This window comes from Thunnus albacares, chromosome 4, assembly GCF_914725855.1.
Source record: "Thunnus albacares chromosome 4, fThuAlb1.1, whole genome shotgun sequence".
NCBI classification, from domain to species: Eukaryota; Metazoa; Chordata; class Actinopteri; order Scombriformes; family Scombridae; genus Thunnus; species Thunnus albacares.
In genome coordinates, this window is record NC_058109.1 from 2,930,465 (window position 1) to 2,952,892 (window position 22,428).

The 22,428-nt window shown below is 39.3% G+C and overlaps 1 long non-coding RNA gene across 1 annotated transcript; it reads right to left on the minus strand.

Annotated features, from left to right (window-relative positions):
* Positions 1 to 8,374: 8,374 nt before the first annotated feature.
* LOC122981235 lies at positions 8,375 to 10,736 on the minus strand. Its single transcript, XR_006403194.1, has 3 exons — positions 10,166 to 10,736; positions 8,659 to 8,778; positions 8,375 to 8,525 (listed from the first exon to the last, which is right to left on the minus strand). It is a non-coding gene; the product is annotated as an uncharacterized LOC122981235 (long non-coding RNA).
* Positions 10,737 to 22,428: the final 11,692 nt, after the last annotated feature.

Sequence of the window (22,428 nt, forward strand, 5' to 3'; positions counted from 1 at the left end):
TGAGCTTGAGGGGCCAGGAAACAGGAGGCTGCTGCAGCCCAGCAGGGACATGAGACTGTTGCTGCTCAGTAGGGACAGTCTTGACCTCAGTAGTGGTGCTGGGCTGCTGAGAGAGCCAGAGGCGTCAGGAGCCATGGGGACCACGCCTCCTTTTGGAGACTCCTCGGTAACCTGTGAAAATGGCAAGGCGGGTCCCTTTAAAGGGTGACCTCTAGACGTCATGGTGGCTCCTCAGCTGCTCCACATAAGTCTCATGAGGTTCAGGAAATGCAGGATCAGGACATGCAGGTAGCGGGCTAGCAGGCTCAAAGCTAGCAGACTGGGAGACAGGCTGCTCCAGGGTGGAGCTGGGAGACTCCTGGGAAACATAGGAGACTGGAATGTTGGACTTGGGAGGAACAGGATTTGAATTGTTTTTCCACCTGATGAAAGCAACTTCTTGGGCAAAGTCAGGGTTATTCTTCCAGTAAACAGCAAGGGACTTAAGGAAGCTTGGCTCTTCATTTAAAAAAAACATCCTGTGTAACTCCAAAATCATGCCAGGAAAAAGACAAGCAGGGCTGGTGAATGTCTGCTGGGTCCATGACCAGTTTGATCCTTCTGTCAAGGGAGTGGCAGGAGATGGACCCGAGTGCAGGACAAAACAGCTAGAATGAACTGAAGCTTAACTCTTTATTCAACAATTATGCAGGCAAAAGAGAACAGAACTAGACAAACCTGAACAAGACAGAACTGGGCAGAACAAAGGCTCCCACAAGACTGAACTTAAAAGCAGGACTTAAATACAAACTGAACTAATGAAACAACAAGGAACAGGTGGCAAGACACAAGGGCAGGCTGGGAGCTGATTGGCTGGGGAAGACACAGGGAGCAGGGCAGGACTAACGAGACAGATGCAGGGCAGGTGTGGAGGAAGTGTGGAGAGAAAAGCAGGCTGAGGACACAGGAGGGAAAAACTCAGGGCAAACAGAAAACCAAAAACACAATCATACACATGAATATAACTTAAATACACAAGTCACACTGAGCAGAAACAGCAAACACACCTCAACATAACACTGACAACCTTAATTCAGTAATTCAAAGGTGATAATTATTGAGGAGACAGTTTGTGGTGGTGTACTGGAGTGTATTATACTGAAAAGTGTTCCTAATATTTTGCCCACCTCATGTATATTAATGTAGTTTACAAAATATTAGGAACACCATTCAGTATAATGCACTCCAGTACACCAACACCCACTACGACCTCGATAATAAACATAAAGTAGAATTATCACCTTTCTGACAATGTCAACAAGAACTGAAAATGTATAAGCTTTGTAAATGTAGACTTCATGGCAGAGCTGTTGTACTGGATTGCATTACATTGCACAGGTGTTCTTAATGAAGTGGTGAATGTACATTGCTGTTAACATTGTCAGATGGAGTGACCTGCATATAACAACAAAAATAAGACTGAAAGACAACTGTTGCTCAGAGTTTCAGTTCACTTTTGCACATAGTTTCTACAAGGGTCAGTGTGTAGCAAGCAACAGTCCTCAGTCACATTTCCTTAAGAAAACAACCAATGTGAAAGCAAACTTCAGTTTCATCTTCAAGGCCCTACTGCCACTCAGTCCAGTTCAACAAACAGGGAAAAAAGTCTGAGGGCATCTGGTGGACTGGTGGAGGGACATAGAGCCAGACTGGGACAGAACCATCACATCTACCCTGTCAACTGCTTTCCTATCAGAGATCAGATGAGGTGGAGGTGTCGATGGAAGACAGGGAGGGAGAAACAGCACTGAGTTGCAGGTAGGTTACATGTTAGTCCCTTAATATATGTAGAAATGCATGAAATGGCATTCGAATCACATTTATCACAGGCTGCACAAAGTTACTCTACAGGTAGTAAGAAATGAACTGAGTGTGCAAAAACACTCAACCAACGTTAGCATGAAAACAATCAAGTAACGTTAGCATGAAAACAATCAAGTAACGTTAGCAAGAAAAAGAATAAACGTTAGCATATAAATCCTGCTGTTTGACTTCTGCACTCATTCTGGTTATATTCATAACGTCAGCACTCTGCAAATGCTGCTGTTTCCTCATAATGTACTAGACACTGAACTGCTGTGTTTACAGACAATACAGGATTTAATCAGTATTATTGATCAGCCAAACACAGACTATGTACATCTGTTCCTTCTTTCCTTCTGTCTTTAATTCCACTTTCCTTTCTTTGATCTTTTGTTTGTCTGTCCTTTTCTTAATTTCTTTCCTTTTTTCTTTCTTGTCCTTCATCCTTCCTATTATCCTTCCCCTTTTTTCATCCTTAAACTGATACAAGTTTAAATTCCCTAAATCTGGAGACACGGAAAATTCAGTGGAACTAAACTCTTGTCCTCTTCAATTGACGTACTTTAAGTTTATTTAATTTGCACAGCCCTTTTCATATAGTAGTCGTAACTCAAGGTGTTGTACACATAAGAAAAACATTAAAAATAAGAAAGAAAAACATTTAAATGCACTATAAATAACAAAATCATCAAAATAAGAGAATAAAAACATGAAAATACATTAAAAATGAGATACTAAAGTGCATAAATTGCAATAAACATACAGTACATAGGTATATGTTGGGGAGGAAGTGCTCACTACTTACTACTTTAGATACTTCAGTACATGTTGCAAGGAATTTAATCCAAAAATGTGTTTTTAACCATATTATGTCACTTACAGTAAGTAAAGGATAAGATGTTCATTTTCCATCACTGCTTTTTGTGTTTTTATGAGCCAATAAACCAAACTTTAACCATAAACAGAGATCATTAAAAACTATCACTGAAGGACTAGATGAGTTTCTTTCTACTCTCACCCTTTTATATACATGCTTTCATGACCACATACATAGATACTGGGGAGACACACACACACACACACACACACACACACACACACACACACACACACAATCAGCCGGGACGTCTCACTCTGTGAACATTATCATTACCAGGTGTTGAAAAGAAGAGATATCATTGCTAGTGATTCATCAATCACCACAACTCCCCTCATATGTACCTCCACTTGCCAGAAGACCCTTTTTTTTTTTTTAAAGGATGTAAAACATTTTGACCACCTGTGTGCTTTGGCTCAATGCGGCGCAAACTAATTTTTCACTTTTTCAAAAAATGTCAGGAAAAAGATGAATAATGGGATATAAGTTTTTTGTCACAGCCATATGTCTTCAACTCAACCAGAGAGGGAAAAAATGTTGTACAGCAGGTTCTCCAAAAGCAAAAGAAACAGCAGATGTGTGTCTTTTTGTGTCGAAGGGTAAAGGTTATGACAAAGTCAAGAGATGTACATCTGTTCATATTTAATGTGAAAATGATTAGTTTGTCTGGAGAGCAGGAAAAAGATTATTTAATATTTTCACTTTTGAGGTTTGATGTTTAAGTAGAAACAAAACATATTTTCACCGTCAGCAACATTTGCTGCATTTTATTCAAACTTTGGTACATTTGGACAATTGAAAAACTTCAGCATTACCATATTTGCCTGGAAATGCGACTCTGCACTTGTGTGAGTTGTCAGAAGTGAGAATGTAACCTGAAGTAAGTACAGCAGATGACCAAGTTAACATTTTATTTATTTAAGAGGAAACACGACAGCCGTTACTAACCTGTACCTGGAAAAATCTACCGTAAAAAAAAATTTAACTGAGAGCAAAGTGAAGTCTGGACTGTTGCTCATACGTTCATATTCGTTCTTTATGTGGCTCTAAGTAGTGCATAGAGAAGGTAAAATAAAAGATCAAAGAGCAAAACAAGCCCAACCCTACATGTCTAACTAACCCTAACCCTAACCCTCTAACCCTAACCCTCTAACCCTAATCTTAACCCTAATCTTCTAACCCTCTGACCCTAATCTTAACCCTAATCCTCTAACCCTAACCCTAATCCTCTAACCCTAACCCTCTAACCCTAACCCTAACCCTCTAACCCTAACCCCCTAACCCTCTAACCCTAACCCCCTAACCCTAATCTTAACCCTAATACTCTAACCCTAACCCTAACCCTCTAACCCTAACCCTAACCCTCTAACCTTAACCCTAACTGTAACCCTTTTGTAGGAAACATAATGCTGCCAGGATCACATTTGCATTAACACAACAAGAAAATGTTAATTAACATGAATCTGGAAAGTTGCAAAAATGTTGATACTGAACATATCAGTAAAATGTCTGATATAATTTGAAAGAGTGATCTATCTGATCTTGCAGTACAATATCTGACGTCAGTAACTACAACAGTATTAAACTTTTTATAGTGTTTAGACTCTGGCAGCACTTGTTTAAGGTTAGAGACAGATCATGTTCTTGGTTCAATACAGAAAAAGTCTGTGGTGACTTGAAGCATGAGACCCGACGTGTTTATTAACATTTAAGTGAAACCACCATCTCTCACTAACCTAAACCAAAGTGCTTTTGTTGTCTAAATCTAAACACACGCAGGACTCCGGATGTGAAGCTCGCTCTCTTGTTTCAACATCCACCATCCGCACCGACCTCCTCCCTACGACTTCAGTGCAATATGTAAATGTAGTGATTACATTTGCCAACGCAATGTAATTGGGAAAACAATTTAAAAGTATATAAACGTCACTTCTAGGAGACAGAGGCCGTATTACCACATTTGCCTGGAAACACGGGTTGTCAGAAATGAGAATGTGACCTGAAATAAGTACATACTTATACTCTATACAGTATGTTAACGTTTAATGTCCACGGGATTCGGCTCCGCTGCACCTCAGTCACTGTTTTAATGTCCACTTGAAACATTTCACAAGCATCTGGTCTTCAGCAACATCATTTCTAATATAGTTCAGAGTAGTTTTGCGACATTCTTTTTGTTGTACAGTAAACTGAATACACATTAGCAGCTGGTTTAGATGATTGCGGCTGTGCTTGTATGTGACAACCTTTTGACAACTTTCTCTGTCGTCACTTATTTTGAATGTCAGTACAGCTGATCTCACAACACAGCTGCTGTCATTAACCTGGATTTTTGTTCATTTTTGTCAGATAAAATGATTTAGCAGCAGCAGCTTGGTTAACAGGTCGTATTTATGAATGTAATGATGTTTTGTTCTGACATCTGACGACAGAAACAGAAAAGTATTAAATGACAACAACTGTGATGATGATTTGAATCAGCAACAGACTTTATGTGGTGGTGAAGTAATTGTGAAATAAACAATTGAAGATACCGACAGCAGCGTTGCATTATTGTACATTTAATGTGATGAAACATGCAGCCAGGATCCTTTAAGTTAGACTGACTAAGATCTCCTTTTTTTTATTCCATATACAGTATTTTCTTGGTGACACCTTTAGCACTGAGCTCTTCCTGCTGTGGTGTTTCTGCACTTCCCAAAGACAACCTGTTAATCAATCAGTAGGCTGTAAACCACGACTCGACTCGGAAACAGGGAGCAGCAAAACAGACATGTATTTATATGAAAATGTTACAGATTATTATTTCAGCCACTTCACCAGCGTGTCTGTCTGTTACACTTTGCTACACCACGGCTGACTGGTCTATTTATCATAGTCAGCATATAGAGAGAGAAAAAAGCTTCACACTGCTTAGCATTAACACACACAAGCTGTTTTCATTCAGAGAGTTAGCATGTCGAGCCCCCTCCTCGAGAGCCAGGGCAGAGAGGAAACACGGGTGGTACGAATTCCTGTACAGTCTCCAGTCACAGCGTTTGGCCGCCGCTCTTCTCCATCAAGGCATTCCAGGAGAGACAGATAATTTGTCTGTTTCCTCCTATTTGCATTCAGAACCGCCGCTCTGCTGCTCTGAGTGTGTGAAAGAAAATCAGAGTGTGTGTATTCATGTATGTCAGAGCACATGCTTAAAAGAAAGTGTGTGTTACATGTGCAGGAGTTTTGTGAAGGCATATTCACATCTGTTGTACAGTTTCTTCTCTGTTTACTGTTATATTATTTTTTTTTTGTTTGTTTTTCTGTGTAAAGCATGTTTTTCGAGACTGTCCTCCCAAGAAAAACAACACAATAGTGGTGATAATCATAATGTCAGTCGCCAAAAATGACCTATAGTCAGTTTGAGTGACAGCTGCCATCTAGCGGTCATAGTAATCGTGACGTGGAGAAGTGGTGCAGTTCATGTAAACATAGCACAAAAAGTAAGGAAATTTGTGTTTGGTAGATTATTTCTTTGTTGTAACGATGCCTCTTGGCAATAAATCTTATATCGTTGGAAAGCCTGTTTATTTCCCTTTTAAATGGTGCCACATTTGTAAGGAACATGCATTTGTGGGATGAGCAGCAGAGCTGAGCATGTGGGTTGCGCCCATGAAAAATTTGCCAAATCTTCTCTGCCAATGCCAAACAGCTTATTCTGCCATTGACTCTTGTTTGGTGTTTGGTGGATTGGATGATTGAAGTTTGAAGAAACAAGACATATTGGCAATTTAACAGCCTGGCACCTCCTCCTCATGCTGGTCACCAGCCCGGCAGAGAAGATTTGGTATATTTTTCATGGGTGCAACCCACAGACTCAGCTCTGCTGCTCATCCCACAAATGCATGTTCCTTACAAATGTGGCACCATTTAAAAGGGAAATAAACAGGCTTTCCAACAGTATACGATTTATTGCCAAAAAGCATTGTTACAACAAAGAAATAATCTACCAAACACAAATTTCCTTACTTTTTGTGCTATGTTTATATATATATATATATATATATATGTGGGCAGATTTCCTCATTCAGAGGAGGAGGGTGGATGGAGGCATTAACCCAACAGTGGACTTTGCCACAGGAGATGCTGTTCGTTTCCTGTTTACAACTGCAAGTTGGGACAGTTTTATAAAAAGCGTAACTACAATCGTCCCCTAACCTTAACCCCATGGTTATTATTGTAGCCATGATGACGAAGATGGTCTACCTTTATGGAAGTAATAACTTTAACCCAAACCACATGTTTCTCTAACCTTAAAGTGATCATTTTAACCCAAAGCATGATCTTTCCCTAAACCTAACCAGACCTTAACCACAGCGTCGTCACATTATAAAACATCATTATTGTTTAACAGTGATGTTTAACAGTTTTGGAAAGCGCAGACAAACGATGATGTCCTGCTGATTACTGCTGATAGAGGCACCAGATTAGAAAATGCTCCCACGTGTTGTTCTGGAGTCACATAGTCAAACCATGTATCTGTTTGTTTAATTTTGAGGACTTGTTGTGTTTTTCCCAAACTACACATACTCTGTGGTTTGCAGCAATGATTTTCTTCTGTTTGGAACATGAACATTAATCACCAGAAGTACTTATTGCAAGATGTAATCCCATGTGGGATGGATCATTTTTAATGATATGACAGAATTCATTCATATATTCATACTGTTTACTTTTTGTACCTGTATATAGATTAAATTTAATGTGGATTTATGGGTCATTTTGTCTGGTTTTATATTTTTATTCCTGCCTGCTCCATCCTTTTTGTACCTACTGTACATGGTCTGTTTATTCTTGTGCTGCAACGTTTAATTTCCCCCCAGGGATCAATAAAGTCTTATCTTTTGGGTTTGTATGTGTTTCCACATGTGTGTGCAAGTACTTGTATTACTCATCTTGTGGGGGCATACATCTGTTTACACTTGAGGTGTTCACCGAGACCTGAGCTGAGACCTGGGTCAGACTGAGGGCAAATTCTACTCAGTCAAAATGGGTCGGGTTGGGTCTTGTTTTACTGCCTTATGTGAATATGCTCAATACCTGAGTGGATCTGAGTGTAGGCGTCTCTGATAATGTGGTACATCACAATTACCATGGAAGAAAATGTGTTACATGTGACAAAGCAGGTAACTGGTAACCTGGGGCTGAGGCTTGGGCTGGAAGCTGGGAACCTGGGGCTGAGGCTTGGGCTGGAAGCTGGGAACATGGGGCTGAGGCTTGGGCTGGAAGCTGGGAACATGGGGCTGAGGCTTGGGCTGGAAGCTGGGAACATGGGGCTGAGGCTTGGGCTGGAAGCTGGGAATCTGGGGCTGGTCTTTGGCTGGAAGCTGGGAATCTGGGGCTGGTCTTTGGCTGGAAGCTGGGAATCTGGGGCTGGTCTTTGGCTGGAAGCTGGGAACATGGGGCTGAGGCTTGGGCTGGAAGCTGGGAATCTGGGGCTGGTATTTGGCTGGAAGCTGGGAACCTGGGGCTGAGGCTTGGGCTGGAAGTTGGAAACATGGGGCTGAGGCTTGGGCTGGAAGCTGGGAACATGGGGCTGAGGCTTGGGCTGGAAGCTGGGAACCTGGGGCTGGTATTTGGCTGGAAGCTGGGAACCTGGGGCTGGTATTTGGCTGGAAGCTGGGAACCTGGGGCTGAGGATTGGGCTGGAAGCTGGGAACCTGGGGCTGAGGATTGGGCTGGAAGCTGGGAACATGGGGCTGAGGTTTGGCCTGGGATCTGGGAAGAGCGGGGACCCAGGGCAGGGAAGCAGGGCTGACGAGACGAGGGCCTGAAGACAGGGGCCGGAGACAGAGCAGAGGAAGTGCAGGAGATGGAAAACATGGTGAGGCACAGCAAAACCGTCAAAAACAAGAAAAGTGGATAAATGTAGGTGAAGTGGCTTGAAGCATAGTAAGACTGACTGAAGCAGAGGCTACGATCTGGCAGAGTGGAAGTGGCAGGGCTGAGTATATGAAGAGGGCTTGATTACTGAGATGAGGTGCAGCTGGTGTGGCTCTGCTCTGACTCCAGCACACCTGTCTCTACTCACACAATCACACACACAAACACACACAGGGAGAGAGAGGGAGAGAGAGTGGCAGCAAGTTTGAGAGACACAGTATTATAACAAAATGATGTGTTTTGAGGCAAAAGGAGAATATAAACTGTGAAGTGAAGAGAAAAATGGAGGTATTCTTTGTTGACATGAGGACAAGTTAAAGGAAAAAGAGAACAAGTAGTTAAAACCAACTGACACATCGGCTGTTAACTCCTGATTTATTGAAATAGTTTAGAGAACTGGAGCCGGATTTATTTTAGGAAAATCAGTCACCCACAAGATTTATGTTGTTTTATGAATTTTGGTATTGAGATTTAAAATGTATTCTTAATTTATATTAAATAAAGAGTAAATAGGTTTGCAACAGAAAGTTTGCTTGTTGGTACAGGAAGTGGAAAAGGACTTAAAGTTATTTATATAAATTTGTCTTTGAAGCATATAAATGATTTATTTTAACTTCTATGACTTTACATTCCTTCTTAGGGCATTATTATTATTATTGTTGTTGTTATTATTATTATATTTTTGCTCTTTCCAGCATTCCAGCTGCTTGTTAATTAATCTAATTAATTAATAGCACATCATGCTGCTGCTGGCGTTTGTGTCTCCCTGTTTTGGGGTCTGTTTGGTTCGACCGCATATTGAATCGGGTCAGTAATGTAAGTTTCATACTGGACCAAGATTGGCTCCCAACTAGTTGTGATGCAACACATTCTGCACAGTGAAGCTCAATTATCACATTCAGGTGGAGCGCCCTGGTAGCTGAATGGTTACTGCGTAAGCCACATAACCACAATGTCCCTGGTTTGATTCCAGCCATGTTGCACCATCTCTCTCTCTCCCCTTGTTTCCTGTCTGCCTCTTCACTATCTTCTAGCCAATGAGGGCAAAAATGCCAAAGAAAAATCTTTTTAAAAAAAAAACAAAATATCACAGTCAGGTTGACTGTTTAAGGATTAGTTTTTTTATGCATGAATTGAAAATGTGAATAAAAACAGGTGGATGGAAACACACCTGAGAGTGAGAGAGAGAGAGAGAGAGAGCAACAGCAAAGTAATACAGTGCTTCCTCTGTCACAGCCAGACACATTAGTGGAGATGTTTCAGACTCTGCTATAAATCTGGGATTCCCATCTGTGTGGAACAAAGTGGTGGTGTGTGTGTGTGTGTGTGTGTGTGTGTGTGTGTGTGTGTGTGTGAGAATAAACATTGCGTGTTTAAGTGTTCAGATTTGTGTGGATTCTTTCCATGTGCATGTGTGAGTTTATGTATGTTTTCAAGCATCTATTTAGGTTTACGTACATGCTAAGATATGTTTCTGTGCACACTGGTATGTATGTAGGTGTGTGTGTGTGTGTGTGTGTGTCTCACCGCATGGTCTGGCTCTTGTAAGTGTGTCCATGCGTGTGGGAGAGAGGGCTATTTAAGCAGCATTACTCTGCTTGTGAGCTGCCAAGTACCTGTCGCCTCGACTTCGCCTTCCCTCTTTGTCTTCTCTTTCTCAATATGGCCAGCACCTGCAGAAACAGTGCAGACACACACACACATACAAACACACACACACACACACACACACACACACACACACAGCCACTAAAGACGTGCAAAGAAACACACTCTCAAGTCTCGTCTACACCGGATATGATGCACCCACATTTTTTAGTCATCTTCTTTACCCACACGGTCTGTCTGGTGTCTTTTTACGTCCTTTTTTTCAGTGTTTTACGGACACTGAAATATGCACACATGTAGCTGATACTCACAACATTAAAGCAGCTATAATGGTTATTTTTTATAACACCGATATATAAGCTGTCAGTGTGAATGTGTTGGTCGTAGCTCATAGTGATGAACAGAGAATTATCAGCGACTCTGCGGCTCCTCTCGGCTTTTTATAACAAGTTTCAGCTCATTGTTTATCAGTCCGGCTGTTTCGGTTCACTCTCAGCGCTCTCATAGCGTCGTTTTTGGGCCGCAGCAGGCAGCTGTTTTCAGAGAAAAGGCTCTAAAAAGCCGCTGTAGACTAGCTGGTGAACATAGTGGAGCATTTAGCAGCTAAAGAGTCAGATATTTCCCTCAGGAGTTGGTAGAGAGTAAAAACAGAGCTAAAAGAGAGTGAATATTGGATTTATATTCACCAGTTGGACAGAAAAACGACTCTGAATGAATGATAATGTTGCTCCGTAACTGCTGGATGCTGAAATAAGCAACTGTTTGCTAACAAGTTCAACATATCAACTTAAAAGCTGATGATGTGTCAGAGTTGTGTTCGCTACTTGTTTCTGCTGTTATTGCAGATTGAAAGGGCAGATTTTACTGGCCAGTGTAGTAGTAGATGTCTGGCTTTGAATATGGACAGAAACATGTTTCAATGTTTAAGCTTGTCAGAAAACCAAAGACAGAAACGATGAAATCCACTGAGTTACAGATGCTGGTGGAAGAGAGGCTATCAGTTGGAAAAGGAGCAGGACTTGTCTTCATGTCTACATTTGCTCAGATAGACTAAATTAAACCTGAAACATTATTGACATGTAATGTTATTTCACAGTAAAATAAAGTTTTATGGTGGGAACATGTTTTATGACAGCCAGCATTAAGACAACAAAACTACACTCAAATACATTTTTCAGCTTCTTCTCTTTAACAAGAACACCAGATGACCATGTTCGTCGTCTTTTTTTTTTTTTATTTCTGTCAAATATCCCATGAATGCAGCGCTGTGCAGCAGCCAACTTGGACGCCCTCGATGTGGGACCTCCCTCTCCAGCACAACGCACAATTAGATACACAAACACAGACTACACACACCCACACGGTCGAGCTTTGGACAAAACTTCAACGCCTCTCCCACTCTTAACCCTCTTCATCAACACTGTTACTCCAACGTGAAACCGTGTGCAGCTGGCACGCTACGATAAACGCAATAAAAACCACATAAGCAAAATAAATTTTGCCGCGGGGTGGCCTGCAAATATTATGAGACCCGGTTTTCACTGACAACAGGACGAGAGGAAGGTGTGTTTCTTACATGTATACTCACAGTATATGTATATACTCTCTGTTATTTTCAGTGTGTAAGTCCACATATACTGTTTTATAGGTATTTCTTACTTGATTTGTACATTTTTTATATTCCTGTTTTTATGTTTGTCTACCTGTGTTAAAATCAAAGTGTGTGTCTGATAGAAGTGAAATTCTTTGGCTAACAGATGATTGATGATTGATAAGGAGGGAAAAAAGGGGACTGCAGGAGTGTAAATGGCGTAAAACGAAGCTTCAAGAGAATCTTGATCTTTACAAAAATCAATTAATTAAATATAACTCTGAAATTAGAAAAGCAAGGAAATCATATTTTAAACTAGTGAGGATGGAAACTTCAGCTTTAGCCTGTAAACATTAAAAGCGAGCCTGAGACGATGTTTTTTTTAATGTTAGCTTAAATAGCCAGCTAGCTAAAACCTGCTAACGTCAGCTGACAGAAAATCGAAGGGTGTCGGCTAGAAATGATAATCTGCTTTTTCTGAACCTTTGATTTTTGATTAATTTTTATAAACTTACAGTAAATGTGAAGATGCTCCAAAGAAAAGAAACAACTTGCAAACTAGAGTTAACGATCATTGACAATAACATACCTTAGCACCGTAGAGTTAATACAACGTAAACGTACAATAAACAACAGAATCAAGCAGGATAAATACTTATATGAGCACATAATTATCTAAATAAAAAAAACTTTATATTCATTCATTATTGGGGCCAAATTCCAGTAAGTTTCTTCTTTATTGAAGAACATAACATCTGAGGATGTTGACAGCAAAAGGTGACACGCAGCCGAGGTCGCGAGCTCAGACTACTGACGTACATGATACGCACCATAACCTGCTGAGTCACCGGGGAAACTCCTAATCATGGTCTTTTTTTAAAGGTGGATAATCACACCTATAATTTTCACATCTATATTCAGCCGGCCGCCCCAGCCGTCTGGAGTGTGGGCCGCGCGGTGTTACAGTCCTGCACGTTACCACAATTTATTTAAGACCTTTTTTTCCTTGTTTGAGCAGCGCGCTGAAGTGTGCAGACAGATCAAAAGGCCGTGTCCAGTTCCTGAGCTTTCTATATACAGTCCAGGATCAGACGTGTCCCCTGCATCGCACACACACACACACACACACACACACACAACTGTATCACTGTACAACTAGTAGATGGTCTTTGACTACAGTTGTTCTCTCATCTTAAACAACACTGGATCTAATTTAAACCTAATATGAAACAAACGCACTAATCAGCCCTCTGACATTGTTCCTCATACGAGAACAGTCTTTTTTTGTTCTCAGTTTTTTTTATTTGAATTGTTTTGACAAATACTTGATAGCACACAATGAGGCATTCAATTACAGCTACAACAATTAGTCGATTAATCGATCAGCCAACTGTTTAGATGATCGATGAATCATTTTTTATGAAGAAACTTTCCATTTTCTTTGGTTCCAGCTTCTCAAATGTGAATCTTTTCTGGTTTCTTTAGTCCTCTATGACAGTAAACTGAATATTTTTTGGGTTGTGGACAAAACAAGACATCTGAGGACATCACTTTGGGCTTTTGGGAAACACCGATCAACATTTTTCACTGTTTTCTGACATTTTATGGACCAAAAAAAACCCGAAATGATTGAGCAAGAAAAGAAAACACAAGATTAATCGATAATGAAAATAATCATCAATTGCAGCCCTAATTTGAATGCATAAGTCCATCTGTGAGGTTTAAACAAGGAGAAGAAAAACAGCCAATGAATCTCCAATGGCATAAATTAAAAGTAAAGGCCCAAGTAATTTGGAGGAAATAGAAAAATAAACATACAAATAAAATAATGATCAACCTTGCTTGGCCACCAAAGATCATGGCTGTAGGCGGCCAGATTCCTGGGTCTGCCTCATCAGGAAATAAACAGTAGAAGGAAATAAGAAACAAATGGAGAAAGTAAAAGGGAAGACCTTTTAGCAAAAACATTTTTGCATTCTTATCCTAAAACTCAGACTTTTTTTTTTTTTCTGTGATGTTTGCTTGTACGACTGTTTCAAGATGAATTCCACAAACTCATAACTGCACAAATCGGTCGTTTCGACTTGACGAATGTTCATAAAGGAGGCGGCGCGAGTTCAAGAGATTCAGTTCTTAGCATAACCGACGCTCCTGAACTGCTCACTGAGGCGACCTGTTGCTTTGTGGGAAAGTTTCAAACAGGAAAATTATACCCAGAGTTAAAAAAAAGAACTCATTATCATTATTCATGATCTCTACCTAAATAATATACACACACAAATATAAAAGAAAACCAAAGTCACGCTGTTATAATATGAGATAATAAATCCAAATTTAAAGCCCTTTTTAGTAGCTCTGTAAATTTGGAGTCCTGTATCTGATGATGATGATGAACATGGACCTTTCTCTGGTTGTCAGATGTTTGGGAAGATGATTAGACGATTAGTCTGTCTATAAAAGAAAATCCGTCACACTGTTGAAGAAAACAAAAAACAAATGGGATTATTAAACCAAACATGAAGTCTGCTCCGAAGAAAGTTTAAGGACAAAGAAATTTTTAACCCCAATGAGAAAAAGTTCCTTTAATTTATAACAGTATCTGATTGAAAAATGGATCTCTGGTTGTCAGATGTTTGGGAGGAGGAAGATGAGATGATTGTCTGGTTGAGGAGCAGTAAATCAGTGAGTTGGTTTCAAAAGAAGATCTGGAATATTTCCCTCCTTGATTTGTATCTTTATATACAAAAGTACATGTTTGGAAACTGTTAATATCGTGAAATTGTAAGAAGATGAGTTTCTTGAAATAAAGGGAAAGAGTTGTGTCGTGTTTTTGTAAAAGAAAGAGATTCGATTACGTGAGAAGTTGAGAGAAATGTTCTTCACTAACAAACTTCACACAGCAGAGCTTCTGCAGACAGAAAACACAACACATTTAGCAGCGTCAAGTAACCGTGTTAGAGGACCTGGAAAAACAAAAATATCAACATAGTTGCCAACAGTGCGTCATCCGTGCTGCGCTGTACTGTGACAAGAAATAAAGAGGGGAACGCTAAAACAAAGCGCTCCGTGATGGTAACGGAGATGGATGAATAATATCATATCATACTGTCATGTGTAAAAAAAAAGAAAAAATCATAGAATGTATTTTAAAAGCTGTTATTGCAGCCTGTCCCTGAAACGTTCAGGAACATTTCCTGCATGTGTGAATGGGAGCACGGATCAATATTCACGGAAATCTGTTGCACCAATTTCCCTCCTCAAGACCTTGTAACATTGCAGGGAAAACGTTGGTACAGCTGAGTTGTGAATAAGCAGGTAAACGGTTACGTCCATCTGACAAAAGTCGTTTTCATGCGTCTGCCTGAAAGGTTTTTCCAGTAATTTACTGGGAACTTTGTGTGAAAGAGGCTGTAGTTCAACATTATTATTATTATTTTTCTGGATAGTGAAGCAGCAGGCAGGAAACAAGAGGAGAGAGATGGTATGATTATGGTTATGTGTCATACGCAGCAACCATTCAACTAGCAGGGTGGTCCGATTTCAACATTTTTAAACATTCAGATTAAAGCAGATCATTCTTAAGTTAAATTAGTGTTTTTATGTATTATAAAGAAAGGCACATAAACTGTGTATTGCTTGAACAACAAGTCTGGATCACTCGTAAATTTAATTTTAGCAAAATTCGAGGTACGATAACATTTTCTGAACGACACAAATTCTCTTAAATCTCTCGTACTTGCTGTTGAAGAGCAAATCTGTTGGTACGAGTTCACTCGGTTCTCATAAGTGTAGAAACACGATTCAACATAAACACTCAAACACACATTCAGAGACGTACAAAAGGAGACTCTGGATGGCACTTTTTTTTATTTTTTTATTTCCAGACTCTTATTCTCTCCTCGTTGTGTAACATCAAACACTGATTGAAATGAAACACAGTGTTCTGGTTACATCCACCCACACGCACTCTTCGTTAGCTGACCTTTAACCTCATTAAAGGATTCCAGCTCTGGTTTGTGTAACTGAACCGCAGCTCTTTTGTCTCTCTCAGCTGAAATGTGACCGTTTCCTGATAATATAATTTCATAATAATGTTTTTCCAGCTTTTTATTGTATTGCGTCTTCTTTACTCTTTGCTTTCTTTTATAACCCTTAAGCTCCTAAAAAACCCTCCAAACAAAAAGTTGAATAACATCAAAAGCCCCTGTGTGAAAGATTTGTCTAAGCTTCTGGAGAGTCAACTGAGGCTACAGACGGACAGCAGAAGAGTACATATGAAGTCACTTAAATGTGGAGTCTCAGACTGTTGTTAATTATTAATAAACTACTGGTTGGGAGACGACAGCAGCATCGATGTGACAGAAGTGACTTTAAGGAGGGAAGTGCAGGCTGGGAAAAAAGGAAAAGTAAGAATGGATGTAATGGAAAAATAAAAATTAGACAGTAATGTAAAGTTACTCCTCCCCCCCCCCCCCCCCAAAAAAAGACAAAATAAATGGATGACGTCTGGATCAATAAAACATCTGAGATCGTTGTTTATTCTTCTCCTTTTTAAAAACAATGATCACGAGCGTCCCGTAGCCTTAACGTTGTGGTTATTAGTGTAGCCGTGACAAATTTGTACGATAATCTTGTCCTCTGTACGATGTATGATCAAGACAGTTTTAACCTTTTTATGACACTCAGTAGATGTAATCAGTATCCAGCATCAGGATAGTTGTGTTCACTTTGTCATAAAAGAGAAGTTGAGACAGAATCTCACTTCCTGTTTGTTATACTGTGAGAAAGACAAGGATTTGAAGAAATAAATAATATCTATTCTGAGTTTCTCCTCAGAAACTGTCCTTTCTATGTGGAGAGAAAAGTCAGTAACAGCTGCAAAATATGTTAAACGTTGTCATACGCTCAGCAGAACAAGCTCTTTAGTAAATGTTTGAGTGATTACATCTGTAAACAAACGATTGTTATAGTTTTCTGTGCTGCTCTGGAGATACGGGTTTGTCATCTGTGATGCCAATAAAGCTTATTTGAATTTGCCGGCTAGGAGAGATAATTTACTGCTGCATCCATGTAGACTGATGAGTTATGGACACATAGAGGAGCCTGTTTAAAGATTGTATGACGTTGGGTTATGTGGGCAACTAGAGCTGATGAGGTATGCACATATATATATATACACATATATACATATGCATGCGTATATATGTATATGTATGTGTTTGTGTGTATCTATGTTTTATATTTCTTTTGTGAAGCACTTTGAGCTGCATTTTATGTCATGAAAGGTGCTCTATAAATAAAGCTTATTATGACTATTATTATTATTATTTATTTAATTTCCATGTAGATGCTGAACAGGCTACAACTATTATAGCCTTTAGTTTATTTAACAGCTATACTTTTGTTTTCAGTGTTGGGACATTTTTATTTGAGTCCCCTTCATATATATCATATAACTATTTTTATTTATTTCTTTTAAACATTTGTAGACTGTGTCAAAAAGTCATTCATCTCAATAAATAACTAACTTAAACCTGTTTGTTCTCCTCTGATACGATACTTTAACATCCGACAACGCTGACTGACGGTCTCCTAACCTTAAAGATCCCTTCCAGACATGTTTTATAACATGTTAAAATACTCTTTATATACTGTAGTTTGATTGCTTCGTTACTGTGTGTCTACTCCTCCCTCATTTAAAAATCCAGAATCTATCATCCGGAGGAATCTGCTGTCCTGGCTGTCGGTGTTTCTGCTTCCTCGTCCTGCAGGAGGAAAACGTTGCTGCTAACAATGGTCTTTTCTTTGTCTCATAACAGAAATAAATCATCATCTTATTTGGAGATTACTGACCTGTTTCTCCCCCCCCCCCCCCCCCCCCCCCCCCCTTTAGGAGAAATAAGGAGCAAAAGAATATATGAGAATAACAGTAGAAACATAAGAAGCTTGAGTTCTTTTGCTGTATTCAGAGTTTTCTCTTTAACAGCCTTATGGAGCAATAAATAGACAAATAAGAGCTGATTGCATGATTCAGATCTCAGTATTGTCTAACTTTGGTATCAAGTATGTCTGAAATGGTTTGGGGGCAATAGTTTCAGAGAAACACGTGAGAAAATGTGTGGAGATATAAATGAAACATGAAGGAGAAGCTATCATAATGCACAAAATCTTGAGAAAAAAAAAAAAAGGAAATACAAATAAAACATGTAAACAATTCATCTGAACCAGATGTGCACTGAAAAAGGAAAAATAAAAAGTGCGTGCTTAACATACCAGCAGTGTTTCATCTACATTTACTCAGCTGTGATGCACCATCGCATTAAGAACATCGCCGCCACAGTTAGATGATAGAAAATTATCAAAATGTATCCCGACTTTCATCAAGCTGCACAAACAAGCAGAAGGCTTCGGTTCTTAGATCTTTAAACAGAATCAAATGTCGAAATAGACAAAAAGTTTCACTGCCACAACCTGCACTTAAAAAACAAAAGAGTCAAGGATGGCTGTTACATCACTGCACTGTTTGCTGGGCAAAGTTGTTTTTCTCACTGTGTCCTCCATGCCTGGTCTTGTTTTTGTTGGACATTTCCCTAATACGCTTGAGAGAGATTGAAGGACCAAGAAACAACACATGGCACCAATAACTCATGGTCAAGAACTGATTTCACATCTGTGCAACTAAAGAGATGGCTGGGCTGCAACTTGGACTTTGAGATCTTACTGTAGCGCCTTAATTTTCCTACACTAAGATGAAACTTATGCTTATTTTTTTACAGTAACTAATTGGCAGCAACTGACGAGTAACATGTCTGTCGCTGCAGTAAAAGGAGCCTCTTCTGCCTGCAGCTCTTCAGTCTCACTGTGTGCTGTTTCCCTCTGTTACCAGTCCTCATTTGCAATATATAAATCCGATCTGCTGAACAAACAGCACAAACATTTTGCGGTGTAGACCAATATTTACGGACCAATAGTGCAGTCAGTTTTGCATTTCCTGTACATGCTTCATAATAAAAGCCACACAGTTGTACATCAGTGAGAAGCTTTAATATGAAGTAGCAACAGCAGGAAATGTTTGGACTGCGACTCAACACAGTAAATAAGAATGTTTTCTTTTCAGTGTTCCCAGTTCTTATAATTACTGAAAACATTCTACCACGTCCCCTCCGGCCATGAAAGTAGCAGCGACCATGTGCAACTTTCTGTCCTCTAAGAATCATTCTGTATACTCACAACGTTAACAAGTATATAAATTACAGACATTAGCAAAATGTTGCAAACACACCATTAAAAATCCAATATGTAGAAAGCTTCTTTAAATCTGTAGCAACAACAACAAATCCTGACAAAAAAATAATACTGATGTATCTTTTTAAGCTCACTACAAGTAAAAAAACTTAACTTGACAACATACTGGACACTCTCATTTCCTTGAAAGACTCTTGGGTAATTAAACACTGATATTCAACTGTGGGAGTCAAGTCTCCAGGTTGGCAGGTGTCCATGGAGTCTTTGTGCATGTGTACTTGTCTGTAAAAGAGTCCAACAGCTCACCTCAGTCCACTTGGCAACACGAGTCCGCCGGGCCAAAAGGTTTTGGATCCCTGCAGGTCAGCAAACTGAATGACGGCTACTGTAGATGAGAGAAAAACACAAATGTTTTACCGTTACTGACGGTGTAATAATAAAGAGATGATCAAACGTTTTAACACATTTTAAGACTCTCAAACATAGAGGAAGTTTTTTGAAGAGCAGGGTACACATAACAAGATTTTAATTACCTATTATCTATTATAATAAACTTTTAAAGACATCTTAATATCAGTGTAAAGGAAACAGGATGTGATGTGACTCCAGACTCCAGCAATGATCCTGATATTTAATGGTAATCATGTAGTAAAATGTGAAGAGGTGGTGAAGTCTCCTGGTGAGTGATAATCAAACACTGAATTAACAACAGTTCCATTATGTTATATGTTTTGTCTGAAATAAGAAACTTACACAACAGAGAAATTGTTGTTTGTCTGAGTTAGAACTGATCTATGCAGATGACTGCTGAGATGCTTGTGGTTGAGCCAAAAATAAATATAAAATGTCTAGAAACAGGCACAAAGTATAACAAGCACAACGGCCACAAGAGCCTGAACTACAGTAGAATAATAGTTACTGTGGTTTTCTACAGTAATTTAATGGTTTCTTTACCTGAAACTGTCAAAATACCAAAATGGACCAACCAGTATCAATGTGTGGACAAACTGATGAGACTATTAAAAAATCTGGTAATTACAATCAAATAAATGTTTATGTTTATTACTGGAAAATGTTAAGAGTGAATAAGTGAATGAGTTTTTGCACAGGCCTTGAAGTGACAGATCTGTCGGTCTGTCAGCAGCTTGGTCCAAAGCATGAAATTTTGTGACCCCATGACCCTCCCCTCTAGCGCCACCAGCAGGCCCAGCAGGGCATCTGCTCTACGGATAATGTTCTCGTTAAGAAGGTGTTTGAAATGTATTTGTGACAAATCAATGAGAACCTGAAGTTTATATGCAGAAGAAGGTAGAAGTGAGAACTCTGAGAACAGATAAAGACTTGAATTTGATCACTGAGACATATTTCTGACATTGTGCAGGATCATTTATAAGCCAATCAAGTTTTCTTTTGGATCTTACTGTTATCTCAGACTAATAAAGATCAGCGCAGTTAAATCAAGATCAAAATCTCATATTGATGTTAAATTGAGCTCAGTTATGTCTACGAGACAAAGGCCGGACAAAGAAAAGATCTTATTTTGAAATTTCCTTTTTCCTCTGGGTCAGCCTCACCTCTGGTCTCACCTTCCTCTGTGTCTGTGTGTAGTCCAGTCAAATAGCGGCCCGTGGACCAAATCCGGCCCTCCAACAAAGATATTTGGCCCCTTAACTAAAGTTTTCCCACTTTAAACATCACATTAAACATATTGAGCTTCAAGTCAGTGTATTAAAACAAGAATATGATCTTTCTTTGACTTTAAGTAAGTGCTGCCAGTACATAACTTAACAACATTTTCTAATTATGTCAAGAGACAATGTGATCCAGCCGTAACGTATTTGGTAATTTCTAGGAGACAGAGTTGGTTATCAAGCCATCTCTGATTTTGTCATCCTGTTTGTTCATGCTGCATTCCTGTAATTTGTCTTTCTTGGTCTATTCTGTATGCACATCTATTTCCTGTCTGTCTGTCCTGGGAGAAGGATCCTCCTCTGTTGCTCCTCCTGAGGTTTCTTCCATCTTTTCCCTGTTAAAAGGGATTTTTTTTTTAGGGGAATTTTTCCTTGTTTGAATGGAGGGTCTAAGGATACGGGGTGAAAAGCCTCCTGAGGCAAATTTGTGATTTGTAATATCGGGCTAAGCAATTAAAATGGACTTAACTTGAATGTGTAAATATCCAAGTCAATATTCAAAGTTCATTCTCAGTGTTTTGTGAACTGGAGGCTTCAAGTTTCCACATCACACTTGTGTAAGTTGAATACTGGACGACAATTGGCTCCAAACTAGTGAGATTTAAGACAAGCTCAGAGAAACTTTCCTCCTTCGTCAGATGAACATGGAAACAAACTCTGAAGAAACATGTTTATGAGTTGAGGAGACTTCAAGGAAGTAATCATTTAAACCCAAATCATGATGTTTCCCTAAATACTCTAAACAGATCAGACTACACTGTTATGTCTTGTTCTGGAGCTTTTTAAAGATGGATTTTGTTGTTTAATTTGGAGGACTTGCACACTAACTGCAAAAAAACAGTATATTATTAGAGCTGCAACAATAAGTTGATTTATCGATTAGTTGCCGACTATTTTGATAATCGTTTAATCATCAAAAATCTCTGATTCCAGCTTCTTAAATTTGAATATTTTCTGGTTTCTTTAGTCTTCTGTGACAGTAAACTGAATATCTTTGAGTTGTGGACTAAACAAGACGTTTGAGGACGTCACCTCGGGGTTTGATCAACATTTTATGGTGCTGTATGCAGTTAGTATGTTGTATGGAATTAGACACAGCGAGGATAGTTTGTCCAGTCTTTCCTGTTTGCAGCCAACATGTCATAAAACGTCTTTGGACAAAATCCACAGTCATTTAAAAGTCTCTGTGAAGCTTATATGAGTCTTCATCAGTCTGAGTTAGTCATATCAAGTGGATATCTGACACATTTACAGTCTTTTTTTTAGCATCAAATTCCCTCTTTGTGTTTCCTCGGACAGTGTTTCCCTGTTGAGCTGCAGGTGGAAGTATAGTAACAAAAAGAGGGACTTTGGCACTAAAAAGACTGTAACGTTGAAAGATATCACGTGATTTGACTCATTTGGACGCTGAAGCTTCATATTAGCTTCAGATAAACTTTTAAATACATTTTCCCATCACTTCCATTGTAAGGTCATTATGAAGGGATCTTCTAATGGCCGGTATGAACAGGAGGAATGATTACAGCAAGAAAAACAAGTTTCACTGTTTTAAGACAGCCTTGAAAATTGTGAACCTTTAAAGTAAGATGTGTATGAGATACAGAGTGTATTTTCATGTAAAAATATACCTCTAATGTGCTTTAAAACATTAGTTT